Consider the following 23,812-nt stretch of genomic DNA (forward strand, 5'->3'; position numbering starts at 1 on the left):
GCACAAGTATTATTTTTGTTTTTATTAAATTAGATATAGCAGCTGTGTGGTTGGAGGAATATGGCCGACGTGTCGCTGGATGAACTGATCAGGAAACGGGGAATGTCCGTGGGCACCGGGATGTACCGCAGGGTCAGTAACAGGGGAGGTATAGGAAACGTGAGATCCAGACTCCAACCATCTGTGAACAATCGTCCACTTGCCACCAGTTTTCAGAGAACATTTGATGCTCGTCAGAAAATTGGTGTAACTGATGCACGCCAAAAACTAGGGATAAAAGATGCCCGTAAAAGTTGGTGGCCAAAGATGCTCGCTTCCGCATAAGGGGTAAAGTGCAGGACGCCCATGAAATGCTGAATTCGAGAAAGCAACAGATCATGGCAGGAGACAAGCCTATCAAAGTGATGGACGCTCGTGAAAAGATTACTTTAAGAGGAGTGCTCGAACAGTAGCTGCTAAATCACCTATGGCACAAGGTTCATCGGCAATAAACCTCACAAAAACCATCCAGATTCCACAACACAAGACCATTTCAGGTCTGAATATCTGTCAAGGGAATGCGAATAAATGTGGTCAACCACCAGCCTGTTAAACAGGTCTCATCTCAGGATGATGACTATGATGATGAGGATGATGAGATGGAACTTGCTCCCATCCCTTCCAAACAGATGAAATTCACAGCTGCAAATACTTTACAGAAAAGACCAGGAACATTGGGCAACCAATTTTCACTTGGCCAAACATTACCTTTCACTAAAGTTGTACAGAATGATACGTACACTGCTCCCAGTGCTACACCGCCTGCCCAACAGTACCTTTACTACAGACTAAAACGCTGATCAATATGTCACGTACTCTTGTTACAAAGGAGGCCCTACCAGCCGTACCACCTCCAACAGAGTCTGTTTTCAGCCCCCTAGAAGGAACGAAAATGCCAGTAAATAATTGCAAAATATTGCGCTCAAGGTCAAGCTCAAGTTTAAGCCCCAGCAGCAGCACCAACACACCCTCTCCCAACCCACTACTTGACTGGATTGAAGATGGCGGGCGCGTCAGCCGCTTATAAAGCCTCGCGAAATCCGGCTCCAGGAGATGATGTTCTAATCACGCGGACGGACCCGAGTCAGGTGGGAATCTCAGAGCGCTGCTCGGAATCGGACTCGGAATGATGACGTCCGTGGGGGCTCGGATCTCTGAAATCCGAGCCCGCACATCTCTAGCAGTAACTGATGGACCCGGCTGTGCAGATAAGGAGGATGCTGACAGCGATGATGTCAAATGGAAAGCCAGCGAACTGTTGCTCCATGCAGCGCTGGAAAACTTTGCTGCCCGTGGTGATGCCATAGGGCATGCGTAACCATCACTAGCATTGGTTGCAGCAGTGGCAGTAACTGATGGACCCGGCTGTGCAGATAAGGAGGATTAAAAAAGGAGGATAAAAAAAATTTAGCCTCCCAAAAAGAAGTGTAATTGCAGCCGCCCAAAAAGAAGTGTAATTGCAGGCGCCCCCAAAGAAGTTTAATTGCAGCCGCCCAAAAAGAAGTGTAATTGCAGCCGCCCAAAAAGAAGTGTAATTGCAGCCTTCCTGCCCCAGCCCTGACTCCCCAGGTCAGGGAGATCACATTCTCACCCATGAAGATGGTGATGGTGACACAAATCCAAAAGAGGACAGAGAACAATCTCTTGCACACGAGACCACTGTGCTGGATACAAGACAGACCAGAGTCCACCTAAAGGTGTCGGCTAGTACAGCATCCCGAAAAGTTTCAAGGCTCCAAAAAAAAAGACTTCAATGGCAGACTCCCAAATTAATGCAGGGTGAGAGCTGCAACCAGCAGTGGGCGATTGGTGCAGCAATCAAGTGGAATGCAAACAGTTGTATGCATTTAAAAGACAAGTCCCTCATACGAATGACTCTCAGCAGTGGGCACCAGACCAGACAGGTAGATGAGGCAGTACTAGTTGTGTGTGTATCTGTTTTGGTCAGTTTAATATTTAACAAGACCCCTATCTGGCTTGATTCTGGTTATGATTGATTGATTGATTATTAATTAATTTTTTGATGTGATTGATTCATGGTCGAAACCCCGTTTAACAACCTGGCTGATCCTGACCCTGATGTGCAGTTGGTCTCTGTGATAAAAGATCCCAATCTCAAATGGCAGGCTGAACAATCTGTGGATAGCCATATTTAGTAAAATGTGTGGCAGCCCACTACAGGATACCCCCTGTGCCCCCCAAAGAAGTGTAATTGCAGCGGCCCCCAAAGAAGTTTAATTGCCTCTCAGCAGTGGGCACCGGACCAGACAGGTAGATGAGGCAGTACTAGTTGTGTGTGTATCTGTTTTGGTCAGTTTAATACTTAACAAGACCCCTATCTGGCTTGATTCTGGTTATGATTGATTGATTGATTGATTATTAATTAATTTTATGATGTGATTGATTCATGGTCGAAACCCCGTTTAACAACCTGGCTGATCCTGACCCTGATGTGCAGTTGGTCTCTGTGCTGAAAGATCCATATTTAAAAAAATGTGTGGCAGCCCACTACAGGATACCCCGAGTGCCCCTGTGCCCCAAAGAAGTTTAATTGCAGCCGCCCCCAAAGAAGTTTAAATGCAGCCTCCCCCAAAAATGTTTAGCCGCCCAAAAAGATGTGTAATTGTACCCAACTGGTCATCAAAAAGAAACCAATCTTTATTGTGAAAACAAGGTATCAAGTGGCAAAGAAAAGGAAGCCAGTGATGAGAATTTTGTGAGCTGTGAAAGTATTATCAAGGAAACATAACTTTACTTAAGTTTTGAGGAAAGGCTTTATCGGACCATTTCATGAATAAAGAACAGTTGATGAAGAAATTAAAGAAGTATTCATCGTTCTTGTCATTAAATAAAAAGGAGAGAGATGCAAAGGTCAAATCATTACAAAGGTTATCTGATGAGGAAAAAGCAGTTCTCTCTAAAAGGCTATGCACATATGACAAATACTACAAAATGTTTGCAAATCAATTAAAAATTGAAAAGGGGGGCCAGAAGGTTTGTACAGCTTTATCTCCTAAAAAATTTCCAACAACTTGTTCCGAAGCAACTGTGTCTGTTAGTAGGTCAGCCTGTACAACTAATGGCAAAGAAAGTGACTATCTTCAAAACAAAAGGATTTTTTGCCGCTTCAGAAACTGATCGTGCTCAAGGTGAAGGCAGTCAGTGTACACCTCAGAATGCTAACCAAATACACAAAGTCCATGCAAAGATAAAGGATATTGTAAAAGAAAATTGCACTGACAAGTCTTCAACATACAAAAACCAAGCTATGTATAAAACTGCAGTAACTGGAAAACTAAAAAAAACTTTAGCCGCCCCCAAAGAATTTTAATTGCAGCCGCCCAGGCTTGATTCTGATTATGATTGATTGATTATGATACATTGATTGATTATGATTGATTGATTATGATTATGATTGATTGATTATTAATTTTGATGTGCCTGATCCTGACCCTGATGTGCATTAAAAATGACTCTCAGCAGTGGGCACCAGACCAGACAGGTAAAAAAAAGTGTAGCCGCCCAAAAAGAAGTGTAATTGAGCCTTCCTGCAACAGCCCTGACTCCTCCAGGTCAGGGAGATCACATTCTCACCCATGAAGGTGCAGCAATGAGGTGGAATGCAAACAGTTGTATGCATTGAAAAGACAAGTCCCACATATGAATGACTCTCAGCAGTAGGAATAATGAATGGTGATGCAAGATGGAATTGTCCTTGGGCCCACCCACCCTTATGTTGCGAAAATAGGACATGCACACTTTAACAAACCAAACATTTCAGCGACAGGGCCTACAAAACTGTGGCTGAAATGATTGGTTTGTTTGGGCCCCCACAAAAAATAAACCAATTCATAATATCTCCCTGTATAAACTGGCTCTACAGTAACAAGATGTCATCGTCACTCATCATCATCATCATCCTCCTCCTCCTCCTCCTCTGATTCCTCGCCCCCTTCAGTGTGTACTTCCTTATTCTCAGAGATTATCAATTCGTCCCCGCTGGACTCCACAATCACAGGTCCAGTTATAATCTCTGGAGGCAATTCCTGGTCTTCATTGAATAAGTGATAATTCATTTTTATAAACATAATTTTCTCAACATTTTTCGGGAGCAACCTCCTTCGCCGCTCACTGACCAGGTTCCCCGCTGCACTGAATACTCTTTCGGAGTACACACTGGAGGGGGGACAACTCAGGTAAAATAGAGCCAGTTTGTACAGGGGTTTCCAAACTGCCTTTTTTTCCTGCCAGTACAGGTAAGGACTGTCTGACATGTCTACTTGGATGCTGTCACCAAAGTAATCATCCACCATTTTTTCAATGTTGACAGCATCCAATGCACCGACAGTAGACATGTCAGCAATCGTTGGCAGGTCCTTGAGTCCGGACCAGATGTCCAAACTCCCTCCTGCCTGCCCTGCATCCCCGCCAGCGGGTTGTGTGGGAAATCGCAGCTGTTTCCTCACAGGCACAGGTAGGGGAGAAAATGAAGGAGGAGCTGGGGCCGTGTCACGGTCCCCTTCAGATGACAATCTCCTGACCAGCAGGTCTTTGCACCTTTGTAGACTTGTGTCCGCCGGAAACAGAGACACAACATACGCTTTAAACCGAGGATCGAGCACTGTGGCCAAAATGTATTCCTCTGACTTTAACAGACTGACCACCCTCGTATCCTGGCAAAGCGTATGGAGGGCTTCATCCACAATAGCGACATGCTTTGCGGAATCGCTCCGCTTTAGCTCCTCCCTCACTTTCTCCAGCTGCTTTTGTAACAGCCTGATCAGGGGAATCACCTGACTAATGCAGGCAGTGTCGGAACTGACTTCACGTGTGGCTACTTCAAACGGCTGGAGAACCTTGCACAACACAGAAATCAGCCTCCACTGCGCTTGAGTCAGGTGCAGCCCCGCTCCTCTGCCTATGTCGTAGGTGGCTGTGTAGGCTTGAATGGCCTTTTGCTGCTCCTCCATCCTCTGCAGCATATAGAGGGTGGAGTTCCAGCGCGTCACCACCTCTTGTTTCAGCTGATGGCAGGGCAGGTTGCAGAGTTTTTGCTCCCGCTCCAGCCTTCGGCAGGCTGTGGCAGAATGCCGGAAGTGTCCGCAAATTTTGCGTGCCACCGCAAGCATCTCCTGCAGACTCCTGTCATTTTTTATGAAATGCTGCACCACCAAATTTATTGTGTGGGCAAAACATGGCACGTGCTGGAAATTGCCCATGTTTAATGCCCGCACAATGTTACTGGCGTTGTCCGACACCACAAATCCCCAGGAGAGTCTAAGGGGGGTAAGCCACAGGGAGATGATTTCCCTCAGTTTCTCTAAGAGGTTGTCGGCGTTGTGCCTCTTCTTGAAACCGGTGATACACAGCGTAGCCTGCCTAAGAAGGAGCTGGCATGCAGGAGATGCTGCTGCTGCTGCTGCGGAAGGTGATGCATCTACCCAGTGGGCTGTCACAGTCATATAGTCCTTAGTTTGCCCTGATCCACTTGTCCACATGTCTGTAGTTAAGTGTACACCAGTGGGTACAGCCGCATTTTTCAGGGCACTGAGGACACTTTTTCTGACCTCCCTGTACATCGCGGGTATCGCCTGCCTAGTGAAGTGGAATCTAGACGGGATTTGGTACCGGGGACACAATACCTGCATCAACCGTTGATCCCACTCCATTGATGGCGGACACCGGACGCACGTCTAACACCAACATAGCTGTCAAGGCCGCAGTTATCCGCTTTGCCATAGGATGACTGCTGTCGTATTTCATCCTCATGGAAAATGACTGTTGGACGGTCAATTGCTTAGTGAAAGACGTAGCGGTCTTACGACTTCCCCTCTGGGATGATGACTGACTTCCCCTCTGGGATGATGACTGACTTCCAGGAGCAGCAGCAGCAGCGGCAGTAGTAGTAGTAGTAGGCGTAGTGCTGCAGGATCCTCCGGAGGAATCTATGGAGTCATTCATGCAGGTGAGATGGACTGCAGGACTCCCCCCTATCCGGATCGAGGAGGAATTTGTCGAGGAGGGAGTTGGTGGTGTGCTTTTCAGGCATTTGGCTCCAAAAGGAGGACCAAGTGATTTAGGTGTCGCTGGACTGCTAGCCGCACTTTCTGGACTAAACACTGAACCATGACGCGTCTTTAGGTGACGTTGAAGGGAGGTTGTCCCTAGGTGGGCAAGATCCTTACCCCTGCTTATTGGAGTTTTACATAAGCTACAAATGGCAATACTTTTGTTGTCCGGATGCGGATAAAAAAAATTCCAGACCCCAGAGGTGGATTTATTGGTCCTTTGTCCAGGCATGACGATGGGCTTTTTCATCCCATGGACAACAACTTTTTCCCCCACAGGTGCCTCATTCCCCCCTGGTGCGTCATTTAAGCAAACCAAGTCTCCATCCTCCTCGACAACTTCCTCCTCAGTGCCAGCTACATCAATATCCTCCTCCTGGTGTACAACATCACCTTCACTAATAAAATCTGGAACTAGACTGTGGGTGATCCTTCCAGCATATGCAGAGGGCGTACTGCAAATGGTGGAAGGAGCCACCTCTTCACGTACAGTGATGGGAAGGTCCGGCATCACAACCACCGCCACCCTCGGACTCTCCGTGGGGATTTGGGATATGTCTTTAGAAGGATGAGTTTTTTCCAGATTTATTTTCTGAATTTTTTTCTGTTTTTTTTTCTGAAATTTTGTCAGACTTTTTTGAGTCGGTGTCAGCCTAACTCTCTTTGATTTCCTATTGGGCGGGGAGAGAGGAGAAGGAGGACTTTTCTCGTCATCTGAAGATGCACCACTAGTCATGAAGATAGGCCATGGCCTTAGCCGTTCCTTGCCACTCCGTGTCGTAAATGGCATATTGCCAAGTTTAAGTTTCTCTTCCAACGATTTACATTTCATATTTTTATTCCTTTTACGGAAGTTTGGTTTCAATTGTACATGCCCTCTGCTTTCACACTGGGCATCGGCCGTGGCAGACGACGTTGTTGGCATTTCATCGTCTATGTCATGACTAGTGGCAGCAGCTTCAGAACAATGAGGAAGTGCATCTTCATCTTTCCTTTGTTTGTTAACCTCCATATTTTGGATCTCCATTATTATTGTGGAGTTATGTCACAGAACAGCACCACTGGAGTGCAATTATATATGTCAGTGATTATGCACCAGCAGGCAGTTATACAGATACAGCAGTATTAGGCAGTGAGCCACACACCAGACAGGTACGGCAGTATTAGGCAGAGAGCCCCAGACCAGACAGGTAGATAATGATATACAGCAGTATTTAGGCAGTGAGCCCCAGACCAGAGGGTAGATACGGCAGTATTGGGCAGTGAGCCACAGACCACACAGGTACGGCAGTATTAGGAAGAGAGAGCCCCAGACCAGACGGTACATACGGCAGTATAGCCAGTGAGCCCCAGACCACAAAGGTAGAAATATACGGCAGTATTTAATTATTTATTAGCCAGTGAGCCCCAGACCAGACGGTACATAAGGCGGTATAGCCAGTGAGCCCCAGACCACAAAGGTAGAGATATATGGCAGTATTTAATTATTTATTAGCCAGTGAGCCCCAGACCAGACGGTACATACGGCAGTATAGCCAGTGAGCCCCAGACCACAAAGGTAGAGATATATGGCAGTATTTAATTATTTATTAGCCAGTGAGCCCCAGACCAGACAGTACATACGGCAGTATAGCCAGTGAGCCCCAGACCACAAAGGTAGAGATATACGGCAGTATTTAATTATTTATTAGGCAGGCAGTATTTAATTATTTATTAGCCAGTGAGCCCCAGACCAGACGGTACATACGGCAGTATAGCCAGTGAGCCCCAGACCACAAAGGTAGAGATATACGGCAGTATTTAATTATTTATTAGTCAGTGAGCGCCAGACCAGATGGTACAGACGGCAGTATAGCCAGTGAGCCCCAGACCACAAAGGTAGAGATATACGGCAGTATTTAATTATTTATTAGGCAGGCAGTATTTAATTATTTATTAGCCAGTGAGCCCCAGACCACAGACCGCCAGACTGGCAGATTCAGTGCAGGCAGCAGTGCAGCACCAGTGGACTATATATATTTATATTTAATATAATTAATTAATAATTATATATATAATAAATGGCACAGCACAGCACCAGAGGTATGCCCCAGCACAGAGGAGACAGTAGTACTACAGGCAGGTACACACAGTTAGACTGTTCTCCTAAGCAGAGGAGAACATAGTACACAGCAGCACTGAGGGAGACAGCCCTAGCAAATAAAATAATTACAGCACAGCTCACCAGAGGTAGACCGCACAGAGGAGACAGTAGTACTACAAGTACACAGTTAGACTGTTGTCCTAAGCTGAGAACAGAGTACACAGCAGCACTGAGGGAGACAGCCCCAGCAAATAAAATAATCAATTACAGGCAGCACAGCACACCAGAGGTAGACCGCACAGAGGAGACAGTAGTACTACAAGTACACAGTTAGACTACTACACAGCAGCACTGAGAGACAGCACCAGCGATTGCAAAAGCTCAAGGTCAAGCTCAAGTTTAAGCCCCAGCAGCAGCACCAACACACCCTCTCCCAACCCACTACTTGACTGGAGTGAAGATGGCGGGGGCGCGGCAGCTGCTTATAAAGCCTCGCGAAATCCGACGCCGGGAGATGACGTTCTAATCACGCGGACGGACCGAGTCAGGCGGGAATCTCCGAGCGCTGCTCGGAATCGGGCTTGGAATGATGACGTCCGTGGGGGCTCGGATCTCTGAAATCCGAGCCCGCACATCTCTAGTATTTATACCGTTTCCCCCACTTACATATTCAGTTAAACCCAAATGGAATCCTTTAGGTATAAACATTATCATAATCTGTCATGGCTGACTCGCCTCCAGTGCTGAGCCAGCGGGCAGCAGCATATAAGTGCATCGAGCGGGTGCTGGCGCCCACGCAGATCCCATTGCCGCTTGCTCCCCCAAGCGGCAGCTAGGGCTGCCTTACACAGTTACGCCACTGACTATGACAAATAAATTGGTTTGAATGCTTATAATATGCTTCTTCTCCCTCTCTTGCGCAATACAGATTTCCAATGGGGCTTGACCTCTGTTCCATTCCTATTGTGTTTGGTGAGGGGTGCTGACTTTATTGGATGTCTGATTGATAAACCTAATAAATGGCCCTCACATTACATCAAGCTGTGGACATATTTTATTTATTAACAGTTTTTATATAGCGCAGCATATTCAGTTGTACTTATATAAGTTTCTAGCTCTGTATCCCTTTGCATATTTTCAAGTTCAACATTACATTGGCATATTGTTCTGAATTTCTCTGAGTTGGATTGGTATAATTCCCTTAAAACCACATTAGGGAAGTTTTAAGGGTGATAAATGATGCAGGTGGAATTTTCCACAACTTTTGGCATGCAATTGGATGGGAGCGCAAGCAGAAGAAAGACACATTGGGTCAAACAGACCAGTATGCATCCAGTGATTGTAGCATCTTTTCAGTGGTCATTACCAGTTTGTCCCAGCATTGTGCACCAAGCGTCTGCATTACCTTATTGCTTCTGACACTCTCTGTGAATACTTATCGTTCCAGACAGACTCAATTTGCTCTGTTGCATGCAGCCTATTTCTTACTTGCCGTGATAACTTTTCCCAATTCAGGCCTGATCGCAAGGCTGCAAATTCGCCATGGCCAGTGATAAATTAAGCCCCACTATGCTAGAGTGTTATCCCACCTTGCGTATTAATGTAATTGCTGTGCAATTGGATGTGCACGACTGCACATCCATTTATGGCTGTGTGACTTTGTCCAAAACCCATTGTAACAGGCTCACCATCTAATGATCTTTACACTGGGCACAACTCATCACAGGCGCTGCTTAGCCCTGGACTTACTCTGCGGTACACTGAAAAAAAGGCATACATCACACATCCTCCCCTAAAATGCTCAGGCATGCCTAGCTCTTTCCCAGACACTCTCAGCACTTTCCTAGGTAGGCCTGCTTTTTTCTTAGCACTCCCAATTAAAATGGCCGGATCCACACCCAGATGTCGACCTCCTACAAATTATCTTGCGTACGGCATGTGTACAGAAAAAGTTCCAAATCTCCATTGCAGGATGGCCTTGAGCTGGTATACTATGGGCCGAACACATGAGCAGAGTAATGATATTCGCAGCTGTGGGAATTTGCAGGCCTGCAATCAGGTCTGAATCAGGCCATTTGTACAGAGCCTTCTTCATTATAAACAGACCATATATACCTGTGTCTTCCAAACTCAATACCATGTACCATTGGTTCCAGTTCGACCATCAGTTCTAGCTAAATATTGAAGCACCATCAGTTTCAACCTGACCATCTTCTCTAGGCCAATAAAATAAGACCATCGGTTTCAGCCTGATACAATAAAGCATAATCGGTTTTATCCTTATACTGTTCAATCCTCACTTTCTGAAAACACAAAATAACACATTGTAGCATCGGTTCCAGTTTGACCAGCTGTTCCAGCCTGATATTGAAGCACCATCAGGTCCATCCCAATCATTGGTTCCAACCCGATACAATAATATCATTGATTCCAAACTGACCATCAGTTCCAGCCCCATACTAAAATATATTTGGCTCCAGACTGATCAATGGTTTCAGTCTAATAATAATAATAATAATAATAATAATAATAATAATAATGTCATGAGTTCCAGTCCTACTATTGGTTCTAGTCAGATACAATAAGACCATTGGTTCATGTCCGACCATCAGTTCCACATACAGTAAAGAATACTTAGGGGGGTATTCAATGTCAGGGAAACGCTCCTGTCCCGTTCTCGCTTTGCCCGACTTGAGCTCGGCGGTCGGGATTCAATGTCCCGGCCACCGAGCGGCAAGAAGGGGGCGTGGCCGCGAGTTGAGGACGGAAATAGACAAGCACCGGCCGGGAGCACGCCTATTTCTGGCTTTTCTTGGCAGAACGAGCCCAACAGCTTGTGATGTCGGGCTCGTTCTGCGGAGAAACCCTGTTCAATGCTGTCGGGGAAGACAGAATTGAATAGGACCCCGCAGCCACCTCCCCCATCGGGAGATGGCTGCGAGAGCACGACAGCGATTGCAAACCCCCCTTAGTTTTAGCATGATACTGGTCAGTTCTTGACCTTCAGTACCGTTTCCAAAACATTTCTCTACCCTGTTATCTCAAGCCTTCAAGTTTCCTACATCAGTCTTCCACCACTGGTCTTTCCAGAGTCCTTCTGGAAACACAAAATATCTCAGATCTGACACATTGTCCAAGGCCAATGGACTCTAAAAGGTGATCAGAATGTGGGACCAGGGGCTATTCAGAACATTATCTCTAGGTTTGAGAGCCAAGAGGCTGCGCAGCAGCAAGAAATACTATCATCCCACCTGTAAGTCTGCAGTGGTCACTAACTTGCAAAGCAGCCACTCCTACTACAGCTTCTAGTCCGGTTATAAATTTGTCTCAAGTTTATTCTAGTGCAGTGATGGCTAACCTTTTCAGCTTGGTGTGTCGGAAAATCGTAAAAAAGTGTAGCCTTCCTCGAGTCGCGTGTCACTTCAAGAAATATCAATAATTTGGTGATATTTGCAGCCATAATAAAGAGTTATATTTTCAATATATTTATTATTTCAAAAAGCAGAAAAGAAATACTGATTTATATCAGTGACTTTTCTGTTGCTGAATTGCATTTGCTAAATCTTCAATTGCAGGGTTGTATTTTGTGCCCTTCTGGGCCAAGCAAGCGCTACCAACTTTGTCTGTGAGTCTGTTTCTTTTATTTGTTTTAATATTATTTAATGCTGAGAATAAGGTCTGATAATACAGAAAATCAACTAATCAATAAATCTATGCTTTTATTATATTCTGTTTTCCTGACTGCCGCTATTATTGCTGCAGATGACTTTAGCTTGTTGCACACTGTACTATTCACTGCGTATGAGGCCTTCCCTTTGCGCTAAACAGTTATAATATGTTAGAAGCAGCAGCCATTTTGTTGAACCATGACTTGCATAAATATTATAAATGGCTGATCATTCAGAACAGAGCTGTAAAAGTGATTTCTTATAGAATATTGTTTTTGGTTTTAGAAGCTTAAGAATGTGATGTTGACAGTATAATAGAACAAGGACAGACACCTAGACTCCACAATCATCAACTATATGGGAACAAGGCCACACATGCGTAGACCCACAAGGCCACTGAAGTTGGGTGTTGGGTTAATTATGACATCATGATTGAAAGCAGAGCTTTCCAATAAGACTCAATGCTTATGAGTAATTAATTAATTAATGTGATAAAGGTTTAAATATCAGAGTGATCGAGGGAGAAGGAAGGCAGTTGAGGAAGAACCAGCAAGCACGGGGGGGCTGGAGGTAATTATGAAGGAGGTTTAATCATGGCTGATCACTGTCCTTGAAAGGTGTCCATTTTGATTTGATTTAGAATTACTGTTTAAGTATTAGCTAGTCAGTTTTATGTTTCTTGTGTTAGTCTGCATTTGCAAATACCTGTAATGAAACTATTCTTTAAGTAAAGCATTGCCATACATTTTATAAAAAGGTTGTGTGGGTGTGCAATCATTTCAGCGTTGCCGTTATATTTAAAGGTAATAAAGTAAATAAATTTGGTTTGGGTTATTTATCATATCTAATCTTATCAGATAAATATCTGGTTTATCAGATGGAGGCCCCAGCGAGATTCAATGATGGTTGGTGTCCATATTTTATCAGTTATTGAGAAGATCAAAGTTTGAAAAAAAATTAGCTATTGGAAAAAAAAAAAATGTGTGTAGAATTTTTTTAAAGTCGGTGCATTTGTGTACCCTAATCTTCTCAAACATCTGTTAAGGTATGGTAATCCACAATTACTTGAAGCAACTTCGCTATTTAATTATAAAACAAATAGATCGTAATTTAAGGCATGGAAAGACAACGCTGCATTTTGCAGACTGTCAGCTTGCTAAACCCCCCCGCATCGCCCATTTCTTCTCTGTGTCAGAGAATAGATAAGGAGAGCAGCGAGAAACTTGGCAAGAAGTTGTAAACAACATTGCTTGGGTCAGGAAGAGTATTTCTTTAGTTTATTTGCAAAGCATGCAGACTATAGCAAGCATATTGGTATAAAGGTTATGCTGGCAATAAATTTTCTACTTTAAAAAAAAAATAAATAATATTCTTTAAATGACAGTATTTTTTTTTCTTTTTTTTTTTGGTTTGTTTTTATTTTTTGACCGCGGTTGGATTGTTTGGTGTATATTGTCTGCTGAGGATATTGCTGAAGTAACTAATCTGTAGCGGTTGTTTTGATAATTAGAGTTTCTTTGTTTGTCCAATCTATAAATTTTAAAGAAGTTGCCTATATTTGTTGTAGGTTTTCCCGTGCTTATAATTTGGTGATTAGAGATTGGTAGAGGAGATTGTGCATTTACGTCTCTTTCTGGTTGTCTGGCCAGCAACATGTGGAAGAAATGGAATGCATGATTTATCCATAATCTGTATTGTTTGGAAACCCAAGGATTGTCTACTGTATATGGTTTATATAAGAAAATGTTAATAAATAATTAAGTATACGTTGCATTGTTAGAGCTAGCAAGCAGTTGGATTACAATAACAGTTTGAGCTAATTTCTTTATATCCATAGACAGAGGTCCGTTAAAATACAGAGTTTAAAGGAGTAGACGCTAATATTGTAAGCCAAGTAACAGTTCATTTTTACCACCAGAATAAATAAAGTTAATTGGAATATTGTTTATAACAAAGAAAGTAAGATCGAGTTTATCTCATTGTAAAGTTTTTTCTCTTGTCTTGTGGAGATGAAGTACGTAATGTAGGACTGATGTTTTTCTGCTATGGGTTTTTGATTTAATTTTTTTTGGTTTATTAAACAAAGCAGCTGTGAGTTGGAAACTCTAAAGTGATGGATTCAGTTGATGTAATGCGAGATAAGGAGTTGTCCATGTTAGGTGAAGAAACAGGAAATGTTCATGTGAATTCAATGTTTTTTTTCATTTAATGAGTAATACATTTTGGATAAGAAAAGTGATATATATCGATGAGATATAAGTCCAATATAACATCTATTCTTAAAGGTTCATATTGATATATTAGACCATGTTTTCTGTTGGCAATTCCTGTTGCCTATTTGTTTGATCTGGATACATATATTGAATCAGATATACCTTGAGTAATGCGCAGATAAATCCTGGGTTTAATTTTATTCTTATGAATGGAAGGTAATCAGTGATAACTGACTCAAGGCTGTGGGGTTTTCTTTAAGCCAATTTTTGTTTTGTTTTTGATTTGTGTTAATTTAATTTTGTTTGTTTTGAAAGGGGAGGGTACTAAATTTATAGAGTATCTTAAGGGGTTAATACTGTGGCCACAGTTAGCTAAATAACCAGGGGAGATAGTGATCTAATCGTGTAATGATCACTTAGACAATGTGCAGATATGGTAACAAAGAATGACATATTGCATATAATTTTTTTCTGATTTGATGAGTTGATTTTTTCCTGTGAAGAGTGCTGACCGGTAGCGAGATTCACAGGGGGTATCTGCCACCTACGTACAAGGTAGAATATATGGGGGAAAATAATAAGAGAAGACAGGGTGGGGGTGGGACACGTGACTACTGGTAACAAAGAATGACAGTAGAGACCCACAAGACTGGTAACAAGGAATGACAGGATGTGGAAGGCGTAGGTGTGGTAACAGTGAATGACACATAACGCAAGGTTAGGTTTTTTTGGGGACATTTTTCATTTATTTTATTTACATTTTTGTCTTTGAAAGAGGTAACACCTTTTTAAGCATTTGTATGGGATCACAGAAAGTTCTCTGAGTATGTGACTAGTGTGAGCAAGTGAGAAGGAATAGAAAATACTATGCTGGTCATAGTTAGTTGGAATTGGCGATGATGATGCACCTGTGAGGTAATGATTATTTGATGAGAGTGAACGCGCAATGGTCTGGTGACAGGTGGTGAAAGCTTCAAGAATTGAGATAGTATATCCCACTAACCCACATATGTTTGGAAAGATTGTACTGTCCCACTGAGGGGTTAATTCTGTTCAGTGAGAAGTGAGGAGAGGTGATATGTCTTTTAGAGCCTTAGGGAGAAAAAGAAAAAAATGGGGAAAAAAAGGAATAATTTTGAAATTTTTTGTTTATTTTTGAAAAAGCAGAAGGGAAGAAGTTTTTTTCCAGTGATGAGGTGAGAGTAACATCAGAAATAACTCTGTAGGAGATTAAAGGCAGGAAATGGTTAATGAGATTGATAAGAGAGTAAAGTTTTATTCCTAAATGATGTGAAATATCCAAGGAGTGTCACAGAACTGTTTTCCATAACAAGGACATGAAAGATTTTAGAATTGAAGATATTGTTTACCCTTTTGAAAAAGCACAATGAATAGATTAAAGTTATTGCAATGTTCTGTATGGGACAGTGATCAGCCATACCCAAGGATGACCTCCAGCCCCCTCCCCATTGCTTCCCTCAAGTGATAATGTTGTTTTGTCAACATCTGTTTAAAAACTGCCATTTTTTTTTTCCAAATGACAAATGCTAATATGATGTCTGAGCTTAATAATGCTATTGCTTTTGCTTGTTTTATTTAAATAAAAATCCCAGCTAATAGAGGTGTGACCATTCCAGAGAAAAGATTAATTTATAAATTGATGCATTTCATTTTGCACAGAAAAAGCAAGTGTTAAAAAAAAAAAAAATATTATTATTATTATTATTATTAATATTATTATTATTACTGAGCCACTAGAAATTATTTAGAAAAAATATTGAGTTTGCAGGTAATGCTGCAGAATCCTTATCAAAGCCCTTATTGAAAAATGCAGATTTTATAGTGATTATTATAAGATGCATATTGAGTTGCATTTTTATGCTTACTGATTTATCTGATTGCATGTTGCCACTTTACTAGATCCATTGGTCATGCATATGAGCCCACAAATAAGGAATGGAGGTCACAATTAGGTGCAGCACTACTGGGTTCTGCTACTAGTAAATCGCATTTGCTGCACAACTAATCATGATATTCTCTCAAATATTTGTAATGATTTAATGATTATTTTTTTCTCAGAGTGGTTTGGAAGAAATTGTGTATTATTAACAGGAATCCATGAGAGACTGCTGTCAGAAGGCACTAACCGATATGAGGACCCTCACGGGGTTAGAGGATATGAGTGATGCTCATAGGGCATTAAGCAATTAGTATTTTGATGAGTTTTTCATTACTAATCATGTCACAAGTTTCTAAACATCTATGGACCACAAGAAATAGTTTTTTTTCCAGATTTTACAACAACGCATACTATTTAATACCCATAGTATTTGCAACACTCTGTTATTGCAGGTTATCTACCCAATGCGATTATTCTTATTATTTTTTTTTAGTGTAAATCAATTCACTTTACATTTATGGAAGTATTACAGTCATCTAGTCATTGGTTTATGATCTGCATATCTTTTACTATCAAATAGCAGATAGTCAGTACTTACTACATTTATTTACAGCACAGTCCAATATACGTGGACTCAATTAAGCCAAAGTTTTATGGACAGCCCCACTATGTCCCACAATGAGTTGCATGATTGCTACCACAATGCTGATTCAATATGTTTATGATCTAATGATGTGTTTAAATTCTTTACAGGATTCTCTTACTGACACCTTTTCTATTACTACTACTAAATCTAACTGACACAGAGCTGACAAAGTACAATATACTGACATCATTGCTTCATTTGAGGCTCTGATACACGCACTGACAGAAACCACAGCACTGGATATATCAGATTTATCATATACCTGTCTTTACTGTAATGAACAACAAGCAGAGGCCTTGGGAGTTTGAAAACATATATATGGGGGTTCACATAGACCCATCAGGTGCAACAGTTGCACACTTGACCGAGTGGCATCTGCTTTACCAACATGTTTAAGGACTGTGGCGGCTGCTGCAGCCTTTGTATAGAAATTACAGAACACCGCACACTATGTGTCTCTAATGCTACATCTTTTCTAATGAACTCTTCACGGACAAGACACATTTCCAGTGCATGGTTCTCTCGTTGGCAACTTTTGCTCCCAGCGCCACATGACCTGACTATTGTCAGGTGTGGTACGCTAAATCCTGCTACTCTGCTACCTGGTGGGACCCGGGAGTCCCAGAGGATGGATGAGATGCAGGATTTAGAACATGATTGTGAGGAATATTTAAAGCAAAATTTCTCCAATTAGACCTGATATCTCTGACATGCCACTACCATCTACAAAGATTGTAGTTGTCACCAACAAGGAGACTCAGGATGGCCATATACGGGATATGCGGTAGTATTGGATTTAGAGATCCTCATTTTCCATCGTGAATTTGCTATGATATAATACGCTAATATCACAGCAAGTAAAGGAGCTCATTGAGGCTGTGCAACTCCCTGCAAAGGCAGTAGTTGTTAAGTGTCAAGCTCACATGTTATAAAGTGATCTTGTTGCACTTGGTAACAAAAATAAGATGGCCACTGTTGTGAATCACACCACTATACAATTTAATGTTTTTACAAATTGACCAGCAGAAGCTCATAAAGCATCAAGAGTTGTGTATTTAACAGGAATGTGCCAATGGATGATGAATGGATGCAGTCAAAAGGCTAATGGCCTATGTAAAGATGGTGGGGGCAGATCAGTAGCTCCCCAAACCCCTCCTCCTGGCATATGCGGAAGCTGCCCATGGGATGACCCATGTAAGGAGAGAGAGGGCATGTATGTTGATTTCATCTTATGCAGAGGCCCAAACGCATCTGCAGAAGAATGAACTCAGGAAAATTATTTCTATAGAACCATCAAACATTTCTCCTACCACTGGTCCATTCCTAAGGTTAAAAATATTTTTTTGGGGGAATTTACATGCATTTAAAATTGTCATTATATTTAAATGGTATCTGATATGTTATTTTGATGATAAGGAACATCCCAGCTGTCCCATGAACAGCATCCTTTACAGCAAAGAAATGTTTTGAGAAATTTGTGTTCAGATATGTTATCCCATAAGGTATATGCTATTAAAGAAATCATAGAGGTACATATTTGACAGGAAAGGTATTCTAAGGAATAAATCAATGTATGGGTATTGAAAATTTGGTTGCACTCACCACACACTAAAAGCTTTTAGTCAAAATTGAACATGTTAACAAATGCACATTGAGAACACATAATTTAGGGTGGGTGTGGAAATTACCATGAGTTGACTTGAAGTTTTGTCTTCGGTTTTGTATAACATTCACACTACTCCTCAGCAGCCACTGAACCTGTCCCCTTATAAGATCATTATTTTAATTTATATATACATTTTTTGGGGAGACCAGCAAACCCTATTCAACATCCAGCAGCAGACTTGTCACTCTAATTCTCACATCATCTAAATACTTTTACCAGAAAAGCAAACAAGCTTATGAAGGGATGTTGTTATAAGGTCCAGCCTGGAGACTATGCAATGGTGAGAAAATTCTTACAATTAAATGTCTCGTAGATCAAAGGCAAGACCCGTCCCTGTGAAACAAACCAATTGAATTAATGCGTCTCACTGCAAGAAGGTTTCCGACCTGGTGGTGATATCAGTTGAAAGAAAAATAAACTGATGCAGATAAATATTGTGACTTTGATTCTAACTTAATAAACTTATTTGATGATGGGCCTGTCCAGGGCCCCCACACAGACCAAGACAAGGTCCACGGAATCGGGGGGCATCCTTAGTGGTGTCCCTGCGGGTTGTGGGCAAGAAGAGGTCCACGGAATCGGGGGATACCCTTAGTGGTGTCCCTGCGGGTTGTGGACAAGGTGTAAAACAATGATCCCCATGAGTGACCAAGTTTCCCATACACTCGCTAACTGAAGAAGTCATTTTTGTTTTTTTAAGTTTTCATATTTTTATAGTGAATGAGGGTTACCAGGGATTGGTTGCTGGCAAGGACAGTGTGTATAGTTATCAAAGAGGTATTACTAGAGTCATGGTGGTGTATTCTACTTCTGCTTTTAAATTTAATCCCACAAGTAATAATCATAACAGACACACATATACATTATACTACTGATGCTCCCAGGTTTCGGTATGCATCAGAGGATGGTAATAAAACACTGATAGCCAATATGTTAAACTAATTAGAAGGTTTAAAATAAATATATGAGTAATAATATAAAAGTAACTGAGAACGCCCACACCAGAACCATTGATAGAATACATCTAGTTGAGGTACCAGTAAAGAAGAGGCATTCTAAGTAAGGATGGTAACAATGGTGCAAACATAATATCTAAATGCAAACTGACATTTCTTCTTTAAGACGCTCATCATGAGCTGATAAAAAGAACAATAAGGTAAACTGATTGTTGGTTATATTGTCATCTACGGTATCACTCTGGTAATGTTGGGTTAATGGCTACTTATATTTGCAGTCAAATCAAACAACACTTCATTTTCTATGTAGGATTTACACAAGTGAATCTTATGAGGTTACTGACTCTCCCTAGGTTTAAAATTGGTAAAGAGTGTAATAACAGGAAATATTTTGGAGTACAACAAAACATGTAGTTATGTGACAGAGTTGGGTGTGCTAGTATAACATCTAGAAAAAAAAAGGGGTACTCATTGAATTGTTTTTTATGATGTTTTCTCGAACATACCGTCTCGTAGGCCATGGACATTGCCACAAGGATTATGGGGTTTCTAGATGGTTACAGACAAGATCTATTGTAATAAAATTTTACTTTTACTGATTGATGCAGTGGTGATTCAACGTGAAGATTTGAAAGTGGCACATGGTATATTGAAGAGACACACTTGTTTACATTGTCCCAAGTTTATAAAATTGTGTTTGAATTTGTGAATGTAATTGAAATGTGGTGCAAGCATCACAAATACTAAACTGATGGTGACATTAAAAGGAAAGTTGAATTAAATTATTTGGGTTGAAAAAATTTTAGTTTATTGAACAGGTGTGAGTGATGTGATTCCCTACAGTTGGTTTATTTGGTTGAACCCCAATAACTGGTTCGCATAAGTCAATGTTATATATGCTTTAAGAAGTTTAATGTTTTTGCCAAGATAATATTATTGATTTTTCTGTATACTAGTGAAATGCTTCAAGAAGGTTTTCCGATGTATTAAGAGAGAAACAAATGATGCACAGTACGAGAGATATGAACTTTTTTTCGGAGATATGAAAAAAGTTGAGGATGGACTGATAATACAGAAAATCAACTAATCAATAAATCTATGCTTTTATTATATTCTGTTTTCCTGACTGCCGCTATTATTGCTGCAGATGACTTTAGCTTGTTGCACACTGTACTATTCACTGCGTATGAGGCCTTCCCTTTGCGCTAAACAGTTATAATATGTTAGAAGCAGCAGCCATTTTGTTGAACCATGACTTGCATAAATATTATAAATGGCTGATCATTCAGAACAGAGCTGTAAAAGTGATTTCTTATAGAATATTGTTTTTGGTTTTAGAAGCTTAAGAATGTGATGTTGACAGTATAATAGAACAAGGACAGACACCTAGACTCCACAATCATCAACTATATGGGAACAAGGCCACACATGCGTAGACCCACAAGGCCACTGAAGTTGGGTGTTGGGTTAATTATGACATCATGATTGAAAGCAGAGCTTTCCAATAAGACTCAATGCTTATGAGTAATTAATTAATTAATGTGATAAAGGTTTAAATATCAGAGTGATCGAGGGAGAAGGAAGGCAGTTGAGGAAGAACCAGCAAGCACGGGGGGGCTGGAGGTAATTATGAAGGAGGTTTAATCATGGCTGATCACTGTCCTTGAAAGGTGTCCATTTTGATTTGATTTAGAATTACTGTTTAAGTATTAGCTAGTCAGTTTTATGTTTCTTGTGTTAGTCTGCATTTGCAAATACCTGTAATGAAACTATTCTTTAAGTAAAGCATTGCCATACATTTTATAAAAAGGTTGTGTGGGTGTGCAATCATTTCAGCGTTGCCGTTATATTTAAAGGTAATAAAGTAAATAAATTTGGTTTGGGTTATTTATCATATCTAATCTTATCAGATAAATATCTGGTTTATCAGGTCTCACAAAAGTATGTTGAGGGAAAAATTGTGAGTAAAGCCATTCCTAGATATTTCAGGGAGAGATAAAAGATACACATGATGCCCCATACCGTGATGCCCATTATACATATGCCACACACTGTGGTGCCCATTATACATATGCCACACACTGTGATGCCCATTATACATATGCCACACACTGTGGTGCCCATTTTACATATGCCACACACCATGATGTCCATTATGCATATGCCACACACTGTGATACCCATTATAAATATGAAAGTCTTATGTGAAAGAGCAATATATAATTTAAGAAGGCTGCACCAATACAGACCATACAGATCTGGTAATGGACAGCTTCTATTGAAGTTCAGTGCCAATTCTAGAGACTTGGGTAGGGTCAGTTTCCAGGACACCGGAGCCCAGTCCTCATCTCGCCCAAAGCTCAAAGCTCCGGTAGCCTCTGTGGACTGGGTCGATCCTCTGGGTCAGGTGCCAGGACTCTTGAGGTGTCTCAGCAGCAGGGTTGGACGGTATAGCTGGCGGTCGTTGCTGGTGGGTGTCTGTCTGGGGGTCGCGGTTAGAAGCTCGTTTTGGCTTAGGAAAGCGGGAGCTAGCTCTGTACGCATCTGCTCCCTCCAGTGGACAGGCCACCCCCCTCTCTGTCCCCTTCCCGTTAGTGGCACAGCATGCATGCTGGCTTAGCCGCTTCCCTTCTCCTTGCACACTTCTGGGTTTTCGTGCCTAGGCGCACTCTCCGCACTGATTGGTCAGACAGACCTGTGTTGGTTGGCCGGCCCTGCATGTCAGTCAAAGTGCCTTGGCATGTCACGAGTGACACGTGTGTCATCACGGTTCTCGTGTCTTGTTTCCAGTCACTTATTCCAAACAGATTCAATGTCCATTTCATTTACGTCACTTCTCCTGAAAGTGTGACTTTACCTCTTAGGTGTTCTCAGGCTTCTCAGTTCCCCAGTCCTGTCAAATTTGAACATATGTGGATTCTTCATAGACTGTTGGAACAGTTGCAAAATCTTCTCTCCGGTATTACTTAGGTGATATCAGAAATTCCTAAGAAGTACTCGAAATTCCTCATGGTTTACTGTGACCAAACAATCTCCTGTTACAGACACTATTAGGAATAAGCCTTTCTCTCCTGTGCAGAGTAAAGATAAAGCCAGGAGTTATTTGTGGGCCAAGCGCTTGTAAGCTGAACTGCAGCGTCACAGGCAGCTTCATCTCTGATATTAGGGACTGTGGTCTTCGCATGCCTAAGAATAGTAAAAGGTCTCAACATTGCAATGCTCTTATCTGTAACCCTTCTTGTGAATCAGTTAGAGTCTTCACTTCTTTAGTCATGAGAGTTATAAAGGAAGCTCAAGTTTATGACGTTACGTAAATTCCTTATTTCAAATCTGGGAACCAAAAGCGGATGTACAAGTCTCTCAACACCAGAAAGTTGTCAGATTCCATAGTCCCCAGTGGAACATCTGTTCCAGTAGCATCAGGAGAGACGTTGTATGTTCCATCCCCAAAAGAGGCACCTGACTCCATAGATCAGGAATGGGCATTTGACTATGCTTCCTTAGAAAATGCATCAGATCTGTCAACCCCAAGAGGGGAATAGAATGCTCGTGTCACACCTCAGGCTTGGACTTGATGAGCAGCTGGAGCATAGTGGAAGCTAAGGGGTTTGATAACCTGCACCCACATATGTGGGTAAACCTCAGGTAGAGAGCTGCTGCTTAGGGCCCAAAGGCGTGGCTGAGAAGAAGGAGTCCAAAAAAGGTATTATAAATGAATAATAAGAGAAGTACAGCAGTTGTGAATCAGCAAACACTGGAATACTGAGACCGGAATGGAACCGGTAGAGTTCTCACAATCAGCTGAGGCCAAATAATAACTTAGGCCAGACTGGAACTGGTTGCCACTGAAGAATAATGGAGACTGTATTTGGTAACAATAGATGAGAGATGATGATCAACTTTGTCCGATGGTGACCATTGATGATGGAGTGGGAATGAGGATAAGATACACTGCCGGAAAGTAAATGTTGCTCAGGCCAGATACCATTAACACAGGCATACACCCATCATGACCATTTCCGATGTTGGTTCACTGATGGTCGGGGATGACGATGAATACCCTCTGAATGGTGACTGGTAGAATAAGATGGTACTGTACAGTGGCAAACGCAGGATTTTTAGAGGGAGATTTCCAAATGTAAACCAAAATCTCCCACTCTGCATTGGAGTAAGAACAGGAATCTGGGGGAACGGTAAAATCCCTAAAAATTTATTTTTATACACTGGATACTGTATGATATAGAGTATTAATATTTAACAGCACGGATGTCCTATAGCAGAGGTTCTCAAACTGTGGGTCCTGACCCCAAAGTGGGTCCCAAACTTCTCAGCATGGGGTTGCGACTCCATGTTGCTGACCATCAGGCGGATGACTTTTCTAATCTTAGTCAGTGATTAAAGTCTGGAAAAGCTGTTGATTTGTCTGTTATTTTCGACTCGTCCCATCACTTTGTGCCTCCACAATGCTCCAAGTATGGGCAGTCTGTTGACTACACATGTGATGTGATGACCTTCTGCTGTAACTTGCTGGGGTCCCGTAATTATTTTTATTGTCTAATGGGGTCTCAGTGAA

The 23,812-nt window shown here is 41.8% G+C and overlaps 1 long non-coding RNA gene, 1 pseudogene and 2 gene segments (V, D, J or C); 2 read left to right on the plus strand and 2 right to left on the minus strand.

Annotated features, from left to right (window-relative positions):
- The window catches only part of LOC146081239 (Ig heavy chain C region, secreted form-like), a 198,084-nt gene that overhangs the window by 62,445 nt on the left and 111,827 nt on the right, over positions 1-23,812 (minus strand).
- The window catches only part of LOC146081229 (immunoglobulin heavy constant gamma 2-like), a 170,518-nt gene that overhangs the window by 34,449 nt on the left and 112,257 nt on the right, over positions 1-23,812 (minus strand).
- LOC146081244 (uncharacterized) overlaps positions 1-23,812 on the plus strand; it is a 50,442-nt gene that overhangs the window by 17,922 nt on the left and 8,708 nt on the right. The gene's annotated exons all lie outside the window — the stretch shown is intronic.
- On the plus strand, positions 61-22,553 carry LOC146029424 (polymerase delta-interacting protein 3 pseudogene; annotated as a pseudogene).

The sequence above is a fragment of the Crinia signifera genome, chromosome 1, assembly GCF_055691185.1.
Source record: "Crinia signifera chromosome 1, ASM5569118v1, whole genome shotgun sequence".
NCBI lineage: Eukaryota > Metazoa > Chordata > Amphibia > Anura > Myobatrachidae > Crinia > Crinia signifera.